The sequence below is a fragment of the Meriones unguiculatus genome, chromosome 10 (assembly GCF_030254825.1).
Source record: "Meriones unguiculatus strain TT.TT164.6M chromosome 10, Bangor_MerUng_6.1, whole genome shotgun sequence".
NCBI classification, from domain to species: domain Eukaryota; kingdom Metazoa; phylum Chordata; class Mammalia; order Rodentia; family Muridae; genus Meriones; species Meriones unguiculatus.
This window is the reverse complement of record NC_083358.1, coordinates 71,648,626-71,666,000: the sequence shown is the minus strand read 5'-3', so window position 1 is coordinate 71,666,000 and position 17,375 is coordinate 71,648,626.

Genomic DNA, 17,375 nt, shown 5'->3' with positions numbered 1-17,375 from the left:
TATTATTTTCTTGGAGTAACATGAGAAGAGAAACTGTCAGAATATTACTATGGGTAAGAAAAGAGACTATCATACCCTTTCTGCTCTGTCTTTAATGAAGCCTAACCCTGAGCAACTTTGGATAGGTCACTAGGGCTACTAGTTCAAACCTTACACAGTCTACAGTCCAAGGCATTGTTATATGAAAACCTGTACTTGCAGACGTTAGCTTCAGGGGTCATCAGACTAAAAATACTGTGACTGGGAAATTACGTGTCAGCATCCATCTCTGGCAGGTATTTCAGGCAATGTTGCTAAGCACAATGAAAATCTTGAGACAGAATTCAAAACAAAACACAAAATGCCACAGCAATGATGTCTCGTGTCTTTCTTTTCTATTCTTGCTTCCTTCTTTCCTTTTTTCTTTTTTCACTCAGTTTCTTGACTGATTTCTAAATGATTGCATTTTGTGTACTAAAGAGACGTTTCTCTATTATCATACTGTCCTTGATCTTAAATTAACCAACTTGGAGGAAAAGAAAAAGGAAAACATTTTGTCTTTTCTCAAACATAGAATACTCTGATTCTGTTATCTGAATAGTAATTTTCTCTGTTGTAGGTCAATATTGTTTATAGTTATCTGGGGAATTGATGTGTGGGAAATTCTTTTAATTAAATTTTTATTTTTTAATATTAGTTTATTCATTTTGTATCCCATCTATAGCCTCTTCTCTCAGTCCCTCCCAAAACCTCCATCGCTCATCTCCTCCCATGACCCTCTCCAAGTCCACTGATAGGGGAGGTCCTCCTCCCCTTCCATCTGACCCTAGCTTATCAGGTCTCATCATGACAGGCTGCATTGTCCTCTTCTGTGGCCTGGCAAGGCTGTTCCCCCCTCACGGGAAGGTGATCAAAGAGGCAGCCACTGAGTTCATGTCACAGACAATTCCTGGTCCCTTTACTATGCAACCTACTTGAACACTGAGCTGCCATGGACTGCATCTGGGCAGGGGTTCTAGGTTATCTCCATACATGGTCCTTGGTTGGAGTATCAGTCTCAGAAAAGACCCCTGGGCTCAGATTTTTTTGGTTCTGTTGCTCTTCTTGTGGAGCTCCTGTCCTCTCCAGGTCTTACTATCTTTCCCATCTTTCATAAGATTCCCTGCAGTCTGCCCAAAGCTTGGTTATGAGTCTCAGCATCTGCTTTGATACACTGCTGAGTGGAGTCTTTCAGAGTCCCTCTGTGTTAGGCTCCTGTCCTGTTTCCTCCTTCTTCCAATGTCCATCCCGTTTGTCTTTCTGAATGAGGACTGATCATCTTACCCAGGGTCCTCCTTCTTGTTTAGTTTGTTTGGGTGTACAGATTTTACTATGTTTATCCTATGTTATATGTCTAATATCCACTTATAAGTGAGTATATACCATGCATGTCTTTCTGCTTCTGGGATATCTCAAGATGATCTTTTCTAGATCCTACCATTTGCCTGCAAATTTCATGATTTCCTTCTTTTTAATTGCCGAGAAGTATTCCGTTGTGTAAATGGGGAAACCTTTAAGAGAGTGAGAATTCCCAAAATTTATTTCAAATGTGTATGAGGAAGACAATAAGGGAAGAGAGATGCAACTGAAAAGGAAGAGAGGAAGAGAAGAAATAAAGGAGGAGGAAGTGAAGGAAAACTGAAGCCTCAGTTTACACTCCGGGTTTCTGCTGACAAGCTCCAGGTGATCCCCAGGCTGAAGCAACTCACGTTAAAATAGGCCTGCTGCAATCCCGGTCTTGCCTAAAGGAAAGAATGAGATAAGAGGAGAGAACTGAATCCTGTGACTGACAAAATGAAGCTGAAATCGTCCACACATTTTCTATGAACCATTAAATGTTTAAGGTTAAGAGAAGGAAAACAAGTGGCTGCTATCAAACCCACTGTATACAGGAGTGCAAACTTCACGGAATGAAGTTTAAAATTCTTCTAAAGATCCTCAGTACAAGATGGACTCTCTCTCTCTGTGTGTGTGTGTGTGTGTGTGTGTGTTTGTGTTTGTTTATGTGTGTGTGTGTGCTTTTTATAGTTCTTGATTTTTAAGAGAGGAAAAAAAACAAAGTTGAATGGTGGGGAATCTAGGACGAGTTGGGGGAGGGGAAATATGATCAAAGTACATGGTATGAAAAATTTTAAAAATAAAATAGAATCCTAATTCCAAATTCGACAACAACAAAAATCTTCAGAAAGTGAAAAACAACCTCTTACCACTGAGAAGAAGGCATTGAACAAATGACATATGTTTAGAAATATTTTTAATTTGAAGACCTTTCACATTGTCTAGCTAGGAGGGCAAACAATAAGCAGTGATTTTTAAAAAATAAATAAATATCCACATATTATTACCAGCTTCCAGACCTGAAAATGGATTTTATAGCTTGAAATCATGACAGGAACATCTTCTGCTGGATTTAAAGGCTGGCTTCATGATCATGTGAAAGATTAGGGTGGCTGTGGGAAAAAGCAGGACTGGACTCGCCTTCAAACGCTTTAACTCTAAAAGATGAGTCACAGCTGCAGCTTAGTCAAGCTCAGCCGAGGCTGCTATTGTGTAACAGGCCTTAGTTGGAAGAATTTGCAAAATGAAAAATAAATAAATCTATTGACATAGAATATTTGCTATTTCAGATTTAAAAGGGGTGGGGGACACCTTTGTTTGCTTTGTTAGGAAAGGAAAATAGAAAATTGTGTATCTCCTAAATGATGACTGATTATTTACCTATGAACAAGGCCATCTGTATCTTTACAGTAAATCATTACTTGAGCTGTTTCTAAACAGCAAGCCCCCTGTCATCAGACTCCGCAAAGAGAACAGCAGAAGCCCCTACAGAAGCCAGAAGCCAGGGTGCAAATTCCTTTATCTGTCTTTGATTATATCTGAACAGGATGGTTAATGGGCCTTCGGCTGAAGCTGCTAGTAAATTGGTCATTTGCTTTCACTAACACATTCTGGAATGGCTTCCAGGAGAAGCAGGCAAAGGAATTATTTACCTCTATAGCCATGATTTTTTTTTTTTCCTCATAGCATCCTTGCCTGGACCCTTGGGAACTGAAGGAGAAAAGGAGGAGCAGGGCGTGCTGCCGAGTCGTGATGCCCCAGTGCCACCTAGCGCCACTTTTATTTCTGAACTGCACAGGGAATTTTTATTAACGGCTGAGTAATTCCAGATGTTTCTGCCTTAAAAGATTGAGCCCCCGTTCAATCTTTATTCCATATGGAATGCTTTTCAGGAACACTTTCTGCAAACAACAAAATAAAGGAAACAACACTCAAGCAGGAATCTAAATGTGAAAGAGAAATGAAGCAAGATAGTCCCAACTTTGTGTTTGGAAAAGTTTCCTTTTAAAATTCTGAGCTCTTCCCCTGGGGAAGACTGTTCCTCCAGTTCCCAGCATTCCGAGGTTGCCTGTCGTTCTTTGTCTAGAGCTGAGTCTCATGAGCTTTCTGCCTTCCACATTCTCCTTGCTCAGGTCATGTTTAAGCAGTCAGGGGGAAAGGATGTAATTATTATAGTCCCCCAAAAGAGTTTTTTTTTTTTTTTTTAAAGCAAACCACTAACAGAAAGTCAAGAAAATAAAAACTGTTTCTTTGATTTTTTTTAAAAGCTCTTATCTATAAAAATAGATATCCCAATTTTCAAATTTGGCAGAATCGACTAATAGTAAATGATTTCATTAATACTAGATCTACCCAATCATCTAGTAACATGAGTGAGAAATGGAAAACTTTGGCGTTTTTTCCTATTTTTTTTAATTAAAATGAGTTTTTAAAAGTTTGGTCTTCTTCACAATTTATTCATTATACACCCCAATTGAAGCCCCCTTCCTCAACTCCCCCAGTCCTATCCTCCCTCATCCCCTTTCCCTAGTCCACTGAAAGGGGGAGTTCTCCACTATTGCCATCTGCCCATAGCTTGTTAAGTTTCATCAGGACTGCCTAGATCCTCTTCCTCTGTGGCCTGGCATCATCAGGGGCGAGTGATCAGAGAGCAGTCAACTGAGTTCATGATAGAGGCAGCCCCTGCTCCCCTCACTCGGAGATCCACATGGAGACTGAGCTGCCAATTGGCCACATCTGAGCAGGGGGTCTAGGTCCTCTCCATGCATGGTCCTCCATTAGAGCATCAGTCTCTGCCAGGATGCCCTGGGCTCAGAACTTTTAGTTTTGTTGGTCTTCTTGTGGGGCTCCTGTCCCATCAATGTCCCTCTAATCTACCCCTTTCTTCCTCCATAAGACTCCCTGCACTCTGCCCAAAGTTTGGCCCTGAGTCTCAGTATCTGCTTTGATCCCCTGTTCGGTGAATCCTTTCAGAGGACCCTCTATAGTAATTCCCATACTGTTTTCTCTCTTCCACCACTTCTAATGTCTATCTTGTTTGCCTTTCTGAATGAGATTTAAACATCCTCCCTAGGTCCTCCTTAGTGTTTAGCTTCTTTAGGTCTATGGATGGCTATCCTATATTATATGGCTAATATCCTCTTATGCGTGTCTCTCTGCTTCTGGGATACCTCACTCAGGATAATCTCTTCTAGTTCCATCCATTTGCCTGCAAATTTCATGATTTCCTTGTTTTTAATTGCTGAGTAGTATTCCATTGTGTAAATGCACCACACTTTCTGTATCCATTCCTCAGTTGAGGAACATCTAGGTAGTTTACAGATTCTGGCTATTACAAATAAAGCTGCTATGAACATAGTTGAGCAAATGTCCTTATTGAATGGTGGGGCATTTTTGTGGTATATGCTCAGGAGTGGTATAGCTGGATCTTGAGGTAGTGAGGTTTTTAACCCTGCTGTGCACAAACCTTTGTTGTAGGGAATTTCTTTTCTTTCCATCTGTGTAAGTTTTGCTGTGATTGACACTTTGTTCATAGAAAAGGAAAAGTGAAAGCAAAAAGGCTTTTGAATGCTGTAGATTGGTGTGTGTGAGTGTGTGTGTGTGTGAGAGAGAACGAGAGGGAGGTGTATGAAGATATGTATGTGTTATATGGAGTGTATGCGTACATGATTTGGTGTGTGTGAATGTATTACATGTGTTATTTATGGTATATATGTATATGTGTTACGTGTTATGTGGTGTGTGTATTATTGGTGGTGTGTGTATGTGTGTAGTATGTGTGATGTAGTATGTATGTATGGTGTCTGTGTTATATGTGGTGTGTGTGTGTGGTGGATATGTGTATGTGGTATGTGTATGTGGTATGTTTATGTGGTGTGTGTGTGTGTATGTGTATGTGGTGTGTGTGTGGTGGATATGTGTATGTGGGGTGTATGTGTCTGTGTGTGTGTGTGTGTGTGTGTCTCTTTCTGTGTGTAGTAGAAGCCAGAGGTCACTAACCCTTGTTCTCATGGAACAGCTATGGTGGCTGGCCAGAACCAAATACTTCTGATTTGGCCTTCTTGGTGCTGACATTGGCATGTATGTGGGTGTGTCACTGTGCCAGGATTCATATGGGTGGTGGGAGCCAGACTGAGGTGGTCATGTTTGTGCCCTTTCCCCACTTCCCCAGTTTTTCACGGAGCCGTCTCCTGCCTCTGGATGTTGCAGATGATGATAATGCTATTGCACAAGAGACTTACCTTACTTTGACAGTGTCATCTGTGCTGAATTGCAAAGATAATGGCATTTCCACAGCTACAAGATCTTAGACTTATAAATTCAAATTCCAGGGTCTACAAGCAGAATGTAAAATCTTGGTTTAACGTGCTAGTTAAACATTAAACAAAGTAAGGCTTCCCTGTGAAATGCAACTGTTGAATGATACTTTGCAAAAGCGCTAACTCTTGAATCCTGATTGACAGTGTTTTGACAGCACATTTCATCACGTGAAAACTGGCTGTGATTCATGATGGATCAACTGCAAAAGGGGGAGTAGAAAAATGAAGGATAGGTGCTATTCTAAAATAGATAACAGTTTAGGCTATCATTTCCTCAAAAATTATCTTTCAGAAATGGATTTTGTTCTTTCACACACATAGTGTGTGTGTGTGTGTGTGTGTGTGTGTGTGTGTGTGTGCTTTCCATAGATTTAGGAAAGTTTACTGAGTTAGAAAGTATAATGAGGGAGACAAAGTCCCAACTGGGCATCTCATCTCACCAAATGATGGCCCATGGGAATCACCAAAATGAGGCTGTTGACAAGACTGCAGATTTCTCTCCACAAACTGACAGCAAGGCCCCATTGCTGAAGACAGCACCCACTCAACTCATTGAACATGGAGAAATCGAGCTGATGCCTACATAGAGCCTTCACCACGATGCCTCAGCGTCTTTGGTACAGGAGATGCTCTGCACACTATCGAAAGAAAAAGGTAAAAACCAAGCCAGCCACAAATCCTTTACCTACAGTGGTATATACTCTCTGCAAGACATGCTTGAGCAATGGAGATACAAAGGTTGTGGGACCAAACAACCAACATATGATTTGTCATAAGGCCCACTCCATGTGATAGAATCCATACTTGATACTGCTTGGATGACCAAGAACCAGAATCTACATACCCCAGGGACTTACAATAAAACCAAATAATACTGGTGTAACATACATACATACATACATGCATAGATAATTATATTCTAATTATAATCTGCTATACTCATAATTCAGTGCCCTGTTCAGCTATCATCAGAGAAGCTTCTCCTGAAGGAGATAGAAAAAAATACAGAAACCCACAGCAGATACTAAGAAGACAGCTGAGACCTTGGAACATTCTGACTAAAGTGGTTGTCTCCATCAACTCCCTTTCCCCAGAGCTCAGAGAAAGAGGAGACAGAAAGAGTTTAAGAGTCAGAGGGGTTGGAAGACTGCACAGGTGAGGTGATTGTGTGATTCAAATGCTGATTTCTGTGCCCCCCACAACTGGTGCAATCCTCGTTCTGAGAATCTCCTGTCTCAATGCTTGTTAACACTGTTCCCTGCTTGTCCCCTGCTATGCCAGTAAAGCATCTTACAGACAGTCACTGAGCAGAAGAGAGAACAGAGCTGAACTTCCTGTCAGACAGAGGAGGAGGCGTTAGAGGAGGAAGTAAGGGATTCAGTGAACGGTGAGGCCCAGGTGACACCAGGAGAAGAGCTGGAGCAAATAAAACTACCAAGTACAAGTATCTCTGGGTTGTACTCTGGGAGGAAACCAGATTAGTTTAGGGGATTAAGAATATAGTGATAACTGTTCAGTTATTGTGCTGTGAATCTTATTATTTAAAATATTAAAGAGTCAGTTATTTGTGTCATAGCTGGGTTAAGAGAGAAACTGAGAAACAAACACAGTTCTATAAAATTAACCTTAACAGAGCACACCAAGAAAACAAGGCCTTCTAAATCAACATGAGCAAACTCGTATAAACTCACAGAAGCTGAAACAGCATGTGCAGGGCCTGTACCAGCTCTTCTGCACTTGTATTATGGATTGAAGCTTAGTGTTTTTATGGGGTTCCTGACTGGGCAGACAACTAGGTTCTTGTGCCTTCCCCTTGGGCTTTTTTGTCCCCCTGTTGGATTATCTTTTCTGAATTTGGTGTGATTGTTATTTTGTTATTTTTTAAAAATAAATTAATGAATGAAAAACTATCCACTAGGGTAAAAATTAACAACTGAGCTTATACCTGTGGGAGAAGGAAAATCAGTTTTCTCCAAGGGAGTGACCCTGGTTTTATCAACCATTCCATGATAGGCCTTGTGTTCATGAGTAGTTGACCAACATATAATGTACTCCACAGTTTCATTTTGTTTTGTGTGTGTGTGTGTGTATGTATGTGTGTGCGTGTTTATTTGGTTACAGTTTGGTGTTTTGTTTTCCCTTTTGGTTGTTGTTTTCCTGGTTGGAGGGGATTTTCTTGTTGTATTAGGTTTTAGTTTGTTTTCTGAGGGAGAACTTAATGTTGGGTGGGTAGAGAGGGGTAGAGGATCTGGGGGAACTTGAAGGAGGGGAAGAATACGATCAAAACATATTTAAATGTAAATTTGTTTTAATAAAAATATAATTTAAAAAAACCCTACCAAAGTGAGCTCAGAACAGAGATGTGAAATCAGGTCAATGCATGAGTGATTGCTGAAATATCTAACAATGGTAAATGCAAAAGATGAGTGGAGGGAGAAGGAATGGTATATGAAGGGACAGGAATAATTCCCACACCATAGAGTGAATAGTCACCACATTAGAAAGTTGCTGTGATTCTTGAGAAATTGACCCAAGAATTTCAAACTTTCTAAAACTTGGAAAGCTAAGCTATAAATATACATACAAAGGAAAACACTTCATGTGCAATGTTTAATTTAATTTAATTTTTTTTTAGCTGAGGACTACATCCAGGGCCTTGAGCTTGTTAGCAAGTAAGTATTCTGCCTCTGAGAAAATCCCCAGCACCACAATGTTGAAATTTGAGTTGCTAACCGTAAGGCCTGCTTTTTCTGAATAAAATCTAATCTAATAAATTAATGAAAAACCAAACCTATCCGCTAGGGTAAAAATTAACAACTGACCTGGTGGGAGGAGGAAAATCAGGAACTTTTGTAACTTTTTATTGTAACTTTTAGCAAGCCAAAAATTAAACAGTGCTTAAAATAGTACTTCAAAACAGAACAAATACAAAGCCTGAGACAAAGGTGATCAGGTGACCACCCATCCTGTTCATCGCCCCAGCCTCCATGGCTTCCTGTTGGATTCCTGAGATTGTCCACACCTTCCATAAGAGGGTACACTGTGCAGTTCCCTCCTTCTTCGCTCCACCCACCTGGACTCTTGTCTACACTCAGAGAAGCATCCCCACTTTCCTGGCCTGATTGGATGGTAACGAATTAGTCACTGTGATTTAACCCACAGTGACAGTAAATCATCCTCTGTACCCTAGAGGTGAGTTAACCATGACTCAGCTGTTACCTTGTTAACCACCCCTGTGTTCAGCTCTATTCTAAAAATGTGGTACAAAATTAGAAAAAAAATACTATGAGAAACCAAAAAAAAGAAAAAAGGAAAAACAGCAAGTGTGGACAACTTATATACACTTATATACAGAACAAAGTACATGAGCAAATCAAATTATTAGTAAAATTTAATTTTTTTTCAGAAATGTCAATAGGTATGTGTTTATATATGTGTGTGTATCTCTGTGTGTGTCTTTGTGTTTGTGTAATATGTGTCTCTGTGTATGTCTGAGTGTCTGTCTGTCTCTCTCTGTGTGTGTGTGTGTGTGTGTGTGTGTGGTATGGGAAGAGGGTGACCTTATTCAAATACAGTTTGCCTGGGGTTGTTAAGTAGTAATCACTTCCTTTATCATATTCCTTCTCTTGCCCTTTTTTTTAAAATATAGCTTTTTAATATAGCCCTATCCTTGCTCCGAAGCAAGAGTTTTAAAAGATTGCTCCGTTTCAACCAACAGAACCGTTACAGACCACCTTTCATCTAGTACCTCCGAGGGGCATGCTCAAGATTAAAGACAGGGGGAAATTGTTAGGAGAAATGGGCGTCTGGCGAGTTAATGTGGCAAAGGCTTCTGGGGCTGACCAACATGCAAATACATCGCTAACCTATCTCTGCCAGCTGAAGGAAACCAACCGGAACTCCAAAGGCAGCGTGAAAGGACCTTAATTTTCCTACAGAGCCAGAAGAGGGCGCACATGGCCTGCAAATGGCAGAAAGTAACACCCACACACAGGATGTATGCTTTTCTTCCCAAGACTGGAAACAAGGTTTCCGACGTCTTCCTCATCACAGGCACGTCCAGGAAGTTTTAATGATGAGTTCGGAACTGAAGATATCTTTACAAATACTAAATAATTTTTTTTTTTTTTTTTGCTTAAGGGTAGCTAAATACATTAAGCCAATTAAATGTCAGCACTTTATAATTTCATGTTGAAATAATAAAATATTTAAATTTTTCTGTGTATTTTTCTTTAGGAACAAAGGATTATTTATTACGTTTATAAAATTTACTGCCACAATATAAAATTTAACTGAAGGTTTTTAAAACATTTTCATGTGATTTTTCTCTTTTTCTAGACATAGGCATGTACAAATATAAGTAGAGATGATAGAGGTAAGGTTAGGATTATATGTGCATATGTACAGATATGTATTTTGAAATATGAATAAGCATAAATGCGTAAATTGAGCATTAATTGATATTACATAGTGATTAAAAAACTTTAAGATCTAAAATAAGTGGTAGTAAGTATAAAGAAAAAGCAGCAAATACCAGAAGATATATTAATAACACAAATTATGAAAATGGATCACAAGGACAGTGAAATAACTTGGCACACACAACTTGACCTTTGAGAGTTCTCATCTCTTAAGAGGACATGGTAGTTTCAGAAATAAAAATAAAGGCAGAAAATAAATATCCTAATCACTTTGGTCTTCTGATATAATGGTTCACAATATTAGCCTAGTTAAATATTTATTTATTTTTCTAAAAAAAAAAAAGTTTGCAGGAGCCCTGTTTCTGGATGTGTGCAGAGAATGGAGAGTGCCCTCAGAAACATGTATAGGAATTCTACCACCATGTTTACAAAGATCTAGGTGCGCTCCAGAGACACTCTGAAATACTTTGTTACTGTGTTTAGTCTTTAAAAAAAATACTTTAAGCTATTGTATTTTTCTTTCCTAAAAACATAAAAATCAATAATCTGAAATACAATATTTTGTTGTAGGTCATATGTGTATAATGAATGGCAAAGAAAGTAATCTGTTTATTTACTTATGCATTTACTAATTTGTTTTTGAGACAGATTCTCAGGGAGTAGCTCTAGCAGACCTGAGACTTACCCCAGGCTGGCCTCAAGCTCACAGAAGTTTTCCAGTCTTTACCTCTTAGGGATTTGTGTCATCATGCCTGACACCAGAGGAAATATTTTAAACTAGATCTTACTGACATAAAACCTTCTTGTATGTCAAGCGTTAGAACTGGAATCCTTTGTGTTAATCCTGGCCAAACTCCTTTTATTTTTGGAAAAAAAAAATATCAAATTTATTTTAAAATTTAGTTTCATTTTTAAACTAAGACTATTTGACAATTACTTAAAATTCATAACCAGAGGGGCAGGAAACATTAATAAACCATCAAATACTTCAGTGAGTAGACTTACTGGACCATGCCTTTATGAAAAAAAAAGATGTTTGATATTCTGAAGTCTGGCTTACCATTGATGAGTCCTGAGCTCCTTCCTGATAACTGCCATTTTATCCAGAACTGCTATCACTACTGTATTCGTGATTCCCCCTGAATTCAATCCTGTACCTTTATGAAGTATAGCTTCTGAAACTTGAGATTTTAATTTTCACTTTGAACCTGTATGGATAACAAGTAACAACCACTACCATCATTAGTTACAGAGTAAAAATGTGAGTAGTATCTGCATAATCAGGAAATTATCTGATGACATTTAACTATCTCAAGGTTCTAGGGAGCACAGTGGTGGTGTCTGGGGACAGAGGTTAGCAGGGGGTCGGGGAGTCCAGAACTGAACCCAAAGTAGAAAGAGCAGAAGGCATTTTCACTGCTGGCTTTTAAAAATGGCAGCATTCGGTAGGTAGTATTCTACATGGTCAAGATAGCAAGAATCCTTTACAAAATGAGGTTTTTAAATGCACAGTGCCATGGTAATTACTAGCTGTCTGCCATTCCTGGCCCTGATTCCCCACCCATAATGGTGTGATGCCGGTGATCACAAACTGGTGAATTCTGGGAGGCGAAGCAAGGCAGGAAGAGCAGGGGGATGAAGACCCCAGGCTGCAGTGAGGGCTTGAGAAACAGACTTGGAGGAAAAATGGCTTCAGTGAGACAGCTCCTTTATTTAAACCTGTGGAGGAGTGAGTGTACATCACTGACCAGGACCAGGGTGCTGGGAGTGCCTCATTTACGTGAGGAGGAATTCTAGGTGATGCTGGACATACCCTCATAAGGGGAAAGGAAGTTTAACCGGGCTGTCCTCCTGTGACTCCCTCAGGAGGGCAAGGGTGGGATCAGAGGGCTGTGTTTACCTCAGCACACAGGCCTAGGGCAGGGAGGGAGCAGCCCTTCTCCTGCCGATCTCGGGGGGGGGGGGGGTGTTCCAGGGTTTTGACATGTCTGGACCCCACTCTTGCTCTGGACAACCCCCCACCCCAGATCCCTGCCCCCACAGTTGTCAAATGATGGAAGTAAAAAAAAAAAAATCCAAATAGACTCGTTAATGTAATTTTCCTGAGAAAGCAATGCTTCCATTTCAAAATCAAGCAACAGTGATTTTAAAGTTGCAATTAATATACTGTAACTCATTTAAGTCAAAGAAAACTCTTGGCCTCAGAAGGTGATTCTTTTACATTCCTAATATCCTCTGTCCAATATTAACCCCACTTCTTTAAACTAACATATAAATAGAATTATTAATCTAACTCTTTTTTTATCCACATGATAAACATGAGCTTCAAAATGGTAAATTATTAATAGTTGAAGTATTTTTTTTTACTACAAGTTGAGCAGACAAAAAAAAACTTGGAACCAGTAATGTTTCAATTTGTTTCATATTTTAGAGTATTTTATACCTTGAAGATGGGATCCAAATTTAAACACAAGATTCATTTATATTTCTCATAGCTTAAAGGTAATTTTTTATGTATTTTAGTGCACCTGTATTTTTACTGCAACCATTAAAAGATCAGGTGTCAGCTTTTCCACACTTGGCATCATGTCTGAACACAAGGGTTAGATTTTGCAGCACATTGGGCTTTGAAAACTCACTTTAGGTATGCTCCACCAGCAAGAAATGCTAACATACAATACCTACCAGTAGATACCAACAAATTGCTATTTCCAACCCCAGAAGTTACTACAGTGCTGACAGCAGAACATTGTTCTTTTATACGGTCAGATTTAACTTACAAATAATTCCATCATGAACTGGAGTGAAACTAGAGTCCTTCCAGAGCAGCAGAATTTTCCAGGTGGTTTTTCTGTTTGCAGATGCTCTTCATTGCTTCAATCTCTTTTTAGTTATTTCATCTTTTGCCATATTTTCTTGACATTTTTTGTTTCTTCCTTTGCTCCTTCTCCCTGGCTTCAATCATCTTGGCCCACTTCCAGAACAATCCAGTGCTAGAAACAGCAGACTAAGAACCAAATAACTGTTGCAAGGAAGCCACGTAAGTCTTTTGCAGGCAGCACGGCAACATGCTCTGTTGTAGATATAAATATGTTTTTGTTTTGGTCCCAGGTGTGGGATGTGGTACTGATTCAGATGGTCCACAGCAGCAAACTATTTGACTCATGCCGGCCCTGAAAGGGGGCTCTTTGCCAGCTGTAGATAGTTTAAATCTGAGGACTCTGGAGAGAGACTAAATGCCGGAGCCCAGAGAGTGAGGAGCTTAGAAAAAGAACAAGGCTGCTGCTGATTCCCTCCTGTGGCTCCTGTTGCTGTTGATGCAATGAGACAAGTAGAGACCTCCTGAAACAAGGATTGGACTGGCTCCAGAGAACCCGAAGATCTTAACCAGCAGGAAGCAGCTAAGAGAACTGCACCCCCTCTCCCACTAACCCTTTCTCCTACGTGTTGTTGGAGCGTTGGAAGGGATTGGGGTGGAATAGGGAGAAAGATATTTTGGTTTTTTGTTTGTTTTTATTTTTTTATTTTTATTGATTACAGTTTATTCACTCTTTTTTTATTTTCTTTTTTATTATTAGTTACATTTTATTAACTCTGTATCCCAGCTGTATCCTGCTCCCACATTTCCTCCCAAACCCTCCCTCCCTCATCTCCTCCCTGCCCCTTTCCAAGTCCACTGATTGGAGAGGACCTCCTCCGATTTTATCTGATCCTGTTTTATCAGCTATCTTCAGGACTGGCTGCAAAGTCCTCCTACTAAGACTCATAATCAAACCTTCGGCAGAGTGCAGGTAATCATATGAAAGAAGGGGGAGTTAGTATGATTTGGAAAGGATAAGAGCTCCACAAGGACCAAATATATCTGGGCACAGCGTCTTTTCTGAGACTGACACTACACCAAGGACCATGTATGGATATAACCTAAAACCTCTGCTCGGATGAAGCCTGTGGTAGCTCAGTGACCAATTGGTTTTCCCTAGTAGGAGGAACAAGAACTATTTCTGACAGGAACTCAATGGCAGGCTCTTTGACCTCCCCATCCCCCAAAAGGGAGCAGTCCTGCTAGGCCACAGAGAAAGATATTTTGAAAAAGTACATAAAAGAGCTTTTTAAAAAGCACTATAACAAAGCTCTGCCCAACCTTTATGTCAAACATTTTATGCTGCAGTGAGCTCTATTTGCTTTTGTTGGGATTTTTAATAAGCCAATCACAATTCAGATAACCCAGGGCTGCTGCCTCCTTTGGTGCTACAATACACTTTGGAGAGTCTTAAATCCTGGATTGTGACAGAGATGGTGTCCACAGGCCATACATCCCATGTGCACCCACGTCTCAGACCCAGACTTCCTCGTCTCACTTTCATCACCCCTCAAACCTGGCCTTAATTACAGAAGAAGGGGAAACTGTATGAGTCAGAATGCCTATGAGGCCTTCATAACGGCCCAGTGTAGAAAACGAATGTAATCAGGGAATAATATGCCTCTACATGGCTTTAACTAGGAAACTTTTAAAAAATAAATAAAAGACACTATCTTTTGTAAAAATAATTCATAACTGGAAAATAGAATTAAAAATGGAGCATGAGTATGCATGGAATCTCTGAGCTCTAGAGGGAAAATAAATGGTGCTATTATAAAACTGCTCATCTCTCCTTGAGACAAAGGCCACTCAGTCTAAGATAATGTTAGAGAAATCGATCCTGATGTATTAGCGCAGTTTGTTATCACTGGCAAATGTGTTCCTGAAAATCAGGAACTGAAAGTCAATAAAGGAAACTGGGCAGGACATAAGAGGTGTTTGATGTCCATCTCACTGGGACAAATGGGACTACGTTCATGAAACAGTTAATAAATAAATTGACTCAGAGGCGTCCTCAGTACTGATATGGAGTTCTAACCAGTGTGCTGATCCCCAGGGTGGGATATGGCCTTCATTAAGTCTTTAATTTTTTTCTCTTTATTCTTAGGAATTTTACATACATGTACAATGAAATTAGGTCCCATCTGTTCTCTCTTCCCCCTTTCAGCTTCCCTTACATCTCTATCAACACATCCCTCTCCCAGCTTCGCCCTTTATTTTATTTTTACAGCCCACTAATTACTGCCATGCATGTGTGCATAGATGTGGGGCCATCCCTTGGAACATTGGTATCCATCAGTGAGCATGTCCTCAGAAGTGTTATCCCCCCCCCCCCCCACTGATAAACTGTGAGCTCCAGTGTGTGCTCAGCAAAGAGCAGAGTCTACCTGTGCTGGGCATGCTTGGCTGTCCTCTTGACTGCATCTGGAATTAAAGGGACACTTCTGAGGGGCTTTTGGATTAGTTTGAAGTAGGGAGATCTACTTCAATCCAGATCTTTGAGAGAGGAAAATATGCCTTTAATCCAGATCTTTTGAGCCTGGAAAACCTAACTGTAATAGGGACTAATCCTTCTGCTAGATGCCTATAGAAGGAAGAAAGGAGCTTCTGATCTTTGCCTGCTTACTCTCCCCTTGCCGGCAAGGCTGTTTCTTCACTGGCATTAAAGTCTACTTCTTCCCTTCTGTACTGAAGAACAGGTGAGATTTCCAGCCTCATAGACTGAGCAACTACTGGGTTCTTAGACTTTCCACTCAGAGACAAGACACTGTTAGATTATCTAGACCACAAGCTATAAGTTATTCTAATAACTCATATATACATGTATATATACATATACACTCATATATATATAAATATATAGAGAGAGATTCATTCTATAAGTCCTGTTATCTTCAGAACCCCAACACACTACCCCTTACTCTACCCCATCTGTGCCAGCACTTCTGCTGCCTTAATCTTTTTCAAATTTATGTGTTTATGAGTCCAAAATTCATGCCATGTCCAGGAGACAGGATTTCACAGCATTCCTCCTCATTCTGCAGCTCTAATATTTGTTTTGCCTATCTTCCATGATGTAAGGATGGTGTTAGATCTTCGATGTGTATTTCTCTCCTAGTTATATACTTTAATGTTCTTTCCTCAAAATGGAATACAATTGATTTGAAATAGGATAGTATTTGTGCAAATTGAGTTTGGAAAAGTTTGCATAATCATTTATATTTTATACTCAGTATAAAAGAAAAACTTGAAAAATATATAAAATAGTATGTCCATCCATAGTACATATGTTTATATGCTTCTAAACAGAAATGTAAAATTTCATTTTTATTTAGCATATTGAGAATGGAAAGGACCCTTACTCGATAAATAGTCAGTAATTAAACTTTTCTGAGTCAAAATAGAAAGATAATATTCCTGGTCATAGAATATGAATACAATTTCCATCTTGTATTTATTTTATATAAAATCTTTTACATATTTTCCAGAGACATTATAAGTGTTTATTCTTACCCTTTACAATGTAAAGAAATGGTAATTTATTTAAAGATATATCTTTATTGCATCTCTACCTATTTTCCATTTTATATCCTTAGGTGCTAAAGAATCAAAAATTAATTATTAGGTTTACCCTTATAAACTTTTTGAATAGGAAACTATAAATCTGCCTATCATATGAAATAAACATGATCCATGACTGGAGAGATCTATAAAGCCTGATTAATTGTTCTCTAAAATATCATACTTTGGTTATGTAGATTTTAAAGATCATTCACATTAAAATTTTAAAACGTATATTAGCACCTTGTCTTATGTTTCATCTGCCTCAGTGATAACAGTCCTATCCATCATTATTAATAATTTGATTTTATAATTTAAAGTACATTATTTTATTCCACTTCTGTAACACATTCCAGGCCATGATTTTCTCCCAAGGCATCACAGCAACCTCATTTGTCTCTTCCTTATTTGTAGACAGACATTTGTAAGACTTATTGCTAATTTCCTTCTTATTATCATTTTCTTTGTGACATTTTTAATCTTCCTCACCTATTAAATGGCTCTCTCACTTGGTGTGCAGTTGAAGAACTCTGAGTGTTTGGGTGCTGCCAGAAGGAGTACTCCCATCTGGAAGTAAAGTTTGTCCTTGTGTTTGGGTGTCTCACTTGGTAGAGGAGCTAAGCTGGCTTTCAGAAACCCTGATTTTGGAAACCCATTTCTCTCCTACACTTTGTTTTATACTTCCTGCTTATGATAATAAAAACATTTCCAAATATATTTTTCTTGTTTCTCTGGATAATTATTATTAGCATATAACTAAATTATAATTCTGTGTTTTATCCCTCAACCGCCATTATCAATCCCCCATTTTTTTTCAGTGTTTCTTTTCATGTTTTCCAACAATTTATTTCTAATTAA